General features: G+C 39.2%; 2 non-coding genes across 2 annotated transcripts; both read left to right on the top strand.

Annotated features, from left to right (window-relative positions):
• Positions 1-2,480: 2,480 nt before the first annotated feature.
• Positions 2,481-2,552, top strand: TRNAC-GCA (transfer RNA cysteine (anticodon GCA)). The gene has a single exon. It is a non-coding gene; the product is annotated as a tRNA-Cys (tRNA).
• A 1,677-nt stretch (positions 2,553-4,229) lies between these two features.
• TRNAC-GCA (transfer RNA cysteine (anticodon GCA)) lies at positions 4,230-4,301 on the top strand. The gene has a single exon. It is a non-coding gene; the product is annotated as a tRNA-Cys (tRNA).
• The last annotated feature ends 1,743 nt before the right edge of the window (positions 4,302-6,044 follow it).

Here is a 6,044-nt window from a genome sequence, read left to right as displayed (position 1 = left end):
TCAGTGCTATATCACCTATTTTCAGACCAAGGTTGACCACAGGTAACTGAAACCTTGAAAAGTGAAACTATAGATAAAGGGGGACTAATTTACAGAATAAAGGCTACTCTGGACTCACTCTAACAAAATGTAAAAGCAAGCCTCAAATGTAGTAGGTTGACAGCCAAGTTACTTAATTGCATCCCAAAACAAAATTCAATACTCTTTAAAGGAATACAACTAAATCTAGTATTCAGCACTCTGTAAAGGAATATAACCAAATGTAGCATCCAATTTTACATTCACAACACAAAATTCACAATGTCCCACATACAAACAAAAATACAAAGACAAAGGAAAATATGAGCCATAATCAGAGGAAAAACAGATGCAGAAAGGAGCGAGATGATGAAGTTAGCAGAAAATCACTTTAAAACAGCTATTATAAATCCTGTAAATGTGCTCAAATATGCAAAGGAAGACAAGGACATAATGAGGAAAGAAATAAAAAATATTAAAAAGGCCCAAATATAACTTCTATAGATAAAAATATAATATCTGAAATGACAAGTAACTGGATTAGATCTTTTAGAAGGAACGATTTTTAAACTTAAAGACATAGCAATATAAGCTACCAAAATGAAGTACATGGAGGAAGAAGACACAAAAAAATAAGCATAGATTTAGTAAGCTGTGAGACAATATCAAGCAGTTTAATACATATATATTTGGTCAGGCATGGTGGCTCATGCCTGTAATTCCAACACTTTGGGAGGCCAAGGTGGGAGGATTGTTTGAAGCCAGAATTTCAAGACCAGCCTATGTAATAAGCAAAACCCTGTGTCTACAAAAAAAATTTTTAATTAGCCAGGTGTGGTGGTGTGTGCCTATAGTCCCAGCTACTCAGGAGGTTGAGGTGAGAGGATTGCTTGAGCCCAGGAGTTTGAGGCAACAGTGAGCTATGATCATGCCACTGCATTCCAGCATGGGTGATAGAGCACGACCTGTCTTTAAAAAAAACAAAAAATGTGGTGTGGTGTGTGTGTGTGTGTGTGTGTGTGGTCTCTGAAGAAAAGAACAGAGAGAAATACAGAAAAAAATTTTAATAAATGGTCCAAAAGTTTTCAAATTTGATGAAAATTAGAAATCCACAGATCACCTCAACAAATCCCAAGCATGAGTATCATAAAGAAAACAAAACCAAAGCACATCATGATAAAGTTGCTGAAAGCTAATGATAAATATTAAAGACAGCCAACACAGAGGAATGAAAGCAGACTTCTTATCAGAAATCATGCAGTCTAGAAAGGGAAAAAGGAACATCTTTTTAAAAATACTACTAATTCTATATTCAATGAGTTCTACACCCAGTGAAAATATCTTTCATCAATGAAGGTAAACATTTTTTCAGGCCAACAAAAAGCTGAAAGAATTTGTTACCCATAGACTTACTTTATAGGGAGTAGACTAGGCTTCTTCAGGGAAAGAGAAAAATGATACCAGATGAAAATCCGGATTTGCACAAAGTAATAAAAAGTGTCAGAAATGGTACATATGTAGAGTAATATAATTTTGTCTCATTTTAAAAACTCTTTAAAAGATAATTAATGTAGCTGGGCACAGTGGCTCACACCTGTAATCCCAGGATTTTGGGAGGTCAAGGCAGGAATATCACTTGAGGCCAGGAGTTCAAGACCAGCCTGGGCAACATAATGAGATCCTGTCTCATTTTTAAATTAAAAAATTAAAAACAAAAAGAAAAAATAAAAATAAGTAATGCAAAAATAATATAAATGTATTGGGTTTATAATATACATTGAAGTAAAATCTATGACAATAATAACACAACAGACAAAACGAGGGAAATGGAAATCTGTTGTAAGATTCTTACACTATCAGAGAAGTAGTAAAACATTATCTGAAAGTAAAATGTGATAAGTTAAAGATGATACTGCGATCTCTAGAGGAACCCTAAAAAATATAAAACAAAGAGGAATAGCTAATAAGCTCATGGTGGAGACAAAATGAGATCGTAAAAAAAAAAAAAAAAAAAAAAAAAAAGGCAGTCCCAATGAAGTCAGGAAAACAAGAACAAAATCTAGTATTTGGAACAAATAAAACCAAATGTGGCTGGGCATACTGGCTCAGCACTTTGGGAGGCTGAGGCCACAGGAACAACTGAGGCCAGGAGTTCGAGGCTAGTAGGGGCTCTTTGCATTCCAGAACAATCAGGCCCAGGGCCCAAACCCAGGCCCTCAAGCTACGTCTACATCTGGATTTAATCCCACCACTCTCCTTTTCCCAAAAAGCTAACGCTGCAGCTTAATTGGCTGGGTGCTGGCAGGTGTGGAGGGGGTTGTACAGAAGAGCTGCTCTGTTGTGCATCACATAACTTCATACCTGTTGCTCCTGGGGAGCTACAGGAGACAGGGTGGCCAGAGCATAGCTTGTGAATGACTGTGATTATTAATATATCTTTATTTAAAGAAGGTGAGTACCTCGGGGGTATAGCTCAGGGGTAGAGCATTTGACTGCAGATCAAGAGGTCCCTGGTTCAAATCCAGGTGCCCCCTTTGTTATTACCAGTTTTACACTGGGCAATTATAGAATAACTCCTTGTTATCTGGTAGGCTCTGTCTCCACGAAAAATAATTTTTTAAAAAATTAGCTGGACATGGTGACTCACACCTGTAGTCCTAGCTACTTGGGAGGCTGACACAGGAGAATCACTTAAACAAAGAAATCTATAAGCTATCCATAAGAATGCCACTTTAAATATAACAAGGTGAATAGTTTAAGAGAGTGAAAAAGTATATGCCAAACAAACACTAACCAAAAGAAAGATGAAAAGTCTATTTTATAACAGACTAAATAGACCAGAACAAGGAAAATTAATGCACTGAAGAGGAATATTTCATAATGATAAAAAGACCAATTCATCAAGAGAACATAACAATCTTAAATGTGTATGCACCTATTAACAGAGTTTCAAAATACAAGAGGCAACAACTACTGAGATCAACTGATCAACTTTGGGTAACTGAAGTTGGATCTGAATTTTTATCTCAAAAAATAAATGGATTTTCATGTTGTCTAAGCCAAAAAAAGACAAATGAACAACATAATGAAAAAAAATAGAACATACCTAAATAAAATTTCAGATTATAAGAGAATACTATGGGCCAGGCGCAGTGGCTCACACCTGTAATCTCAGCACTTTGGGAGACCGAGGTGGGCGGATCACCTGAGGTCAGGAGTTCAAGACCAGCCTGACCAACATGGCAAAATGCTATCTCTACTAAAAATTCAAAAATTAGCCGGGCATGGTAGTGGGTGCCTGTAATGCCAGCTACTCAGGAGGCTGAGGCAGAAGAATTGCTTGAACCCGGAAAGTGGAGGTTGCAGTGAGGCGAGATTGCACACCAGCCTGGGCAACAAGAACAAAACTCCGCCTAAAGAAAGAAAGAAAGAAAGGGAGAGAAAGAAAGAGTGAATACTTTGTACAACTTTATTACATTTTCTAAGTGAAAATGAATTACTAAAAATGACCTAAGATGAAGCAGAGCACTTAAATAGACCAATAATGACAGAATTCATTAAAAGATCATTAAGGAGCTCTTCCTCACAAAAGGCACCCCACCCAGAGGCTTACAGGCAAGTTTCTGCTAATATTTAGTTTAAAATATGTAATTCTATGTTATATAGAATGTTCCAGCATATAGAACACTTTACATCTCTCCAAATCATTCTAGGAAATTCACATAATCCTGATAGAAAACATAAATTATAAGAGCATATACCACAAAGAAAGCTATAGTCCAATCTCATTTCAGAATAATCTAGACAAAATAGTAGAAAATCTTATCCGATAGTACAATCCCACATAACCAAGAAGGACTTAAAACAGAAATGCACTGATGGCTCAATATTGGAACATCTATTACTATCAAGTAGGGGCTCTTTGCATTCCAGAACAATCAGGCCCAGGGCCCAAACCCAGGCCCTTAAGCTATGTCTATATCTGGATTTAACCCCACCACTCTCCTTTTCCCAAAAAGCTAAGGCTGCAGCTTAATTGGCCGGGTGCGGGCAGGTGTGGAGGGGGTTGTACAGAAGAGCTGCTCTGTTGCGCATTACATAACTCCACGCCTGTAGCTACTGGGGAGCTACAGGAGACAGGGTGGCCAGAGTGTAGCTTGTGAATGACTGTGATTATTAATATATCTCTATTTAAAGGAGATGAGTACCTTGGGGGTATAGCTCAGGGGTAGAGCATTTGACTGCAGATCAAGAGGTCCCTGGTTCAAATCCAGGTGCCCCCTTTGTCACTACCATTTTACACTGGGCAATTATAGTATAGCTCCTTGTTATCCGGTAGGCCAACCTCAATGAACCACCTTTCCCACCCATGGCAAAGACTGAAGTGTTTCTCTTGTGACATTTTCACATATTTCATTTTTACCTCCTCAGCCGTAATTATTTCCTGGAGGGGCAGAGGAAGGCTGCCCTAGGTCTTTTCTGTTTCCCTTGTACCTAATTATTATCATCGAGATTTTATTTGCTTACACCAAGCTTGCTTTAAAAAAAGGATCCAAGGCAACTTACAATGAAAGACACAATAAAACTCTAACTGGTAAAACGAGTATTAAAAGACCAGTGCCAAATGTCTAGGAGAGGTGGTAAATAATTATTCCCAAGAGCCTAGGTTAGGAGAAGCTCTTACTGTGGAATTCAAAACATCTCATAGCTCCCGGTAATCATGCAGAGGGAAAACAGACCAATTCACCAGTGGATAAAAATATTTTATTAGCTCTGAAGAACAGCAAGCATTAATATGATAGGTCTTAATAGATGGAACAGTGGACAGATGATGGTGACTGCCAGGGCAACCATGTGCAGACACACAGGTTGCACATTATATAACTTTACCAATTACACAGTACCCTGGAATGATGCAACGCAGGGACCCTGAATATTTGCTGTGTTTTATCCATTTTTTAAAAATTGCAGAAACAGTGCTACATGTGTGTGTGTATGTGTGTGTGTGTCTCAAAGGAGGCTACTAGTTAAGTACCCAATATTCATTCTCTTCTCCTCTGTAGTAATAGAACCCAGATTTCATACTGAGCAGTTATGTTCTCAGCTAAGAGACCACATTCCTGGGCCGTCTTTGGCTAGGGGTGGCATACACACGAGGGATAAGAAACAGCGAAACCTTCTGGGAAAATATAAGAGAAGGACAAACATGTCATGTGCTCCCTTTGCCTTTACTTCTGCTTCCTACTTATAACATAGATGTGATGGTTGGAGCACAAGCTATCAACTTGGACCATGAGTCAACTTTGAGGATGGGATCCACATTTTAAGGAAGGCTGACCAGGGAGATAAAAGGAGCCTGTGTCTCTAAAGACATCCTCGAGTTACCATGCCAGCCCTGGTCTGCTCACCTCCTGATATGGTTTGGCTCTACGCCACCACCCAAATCTCATGTCAAATTGTAATCCCCAATGTTGGAGAAGGGGCCTGCTGGGAAGTGATTGGATCATGGGGGCAGACTTCCCCCTGTTGTTCTCGTGATAGTGAATGAGATCTGGTTGTTTAAAAGTGTGTAGCACTTCTTCCCTCTCTCTTCCTCCTCTTCTGGCAGTGTGAAGATGTGCCTGCTTCCCCTTTCAACTTCTGCCATGATTGTAAGTTTTCTGAGGCCTCCCCAGCCACGTTTCCTGTACAGTCTGTGGAACTGTGAGTCAACTAAACCTCTTTTCTTCATAAATTACCCAGTCTCAGGTATGTCTTTATAGCAGTGTGAAAACAGACTATTACAGTAAATTGGTACCAGAGAAGTAGGGCATTGCTGTAAAGATACCTGAAAATGTGGAGGCAACTTCAGAATTGTGTAATGGGCAGAGGTTGGAACAGTTTGAGGGCTCAGAAGAAGATAGGAAGAAGAGGGAAAGTTTGGAACTTCCCAGAGACTTGTTGAATGGTTGTTTACAAGTATGTAGCACTTCCCTCTTCACCCTCTTCCTTGTGCTCTGGCCATGTGAAGATGTGCCTGCTTCCTC

Source organism: Chlorocebus sabaeus, chromosome 21, assembly GCF_047675955.1.
Source record: "Chlorocebus sabaeus isolate Y175 chromosome 21, mChlSab1.0.hap1, whole genome shotgun sequence".
Lineage (NCBI taxonomy): Eukaryota > Metazoa > Chordata > Mammalia > Primates > Cercopithecidae > Chlorocebus > Chlorocebus sabaeus.
The sequence above is the reverse complement of the archived record's forward strand: the minus strand, read 5'-3'. Positions and strand labels throughout refer to the sequence as shown.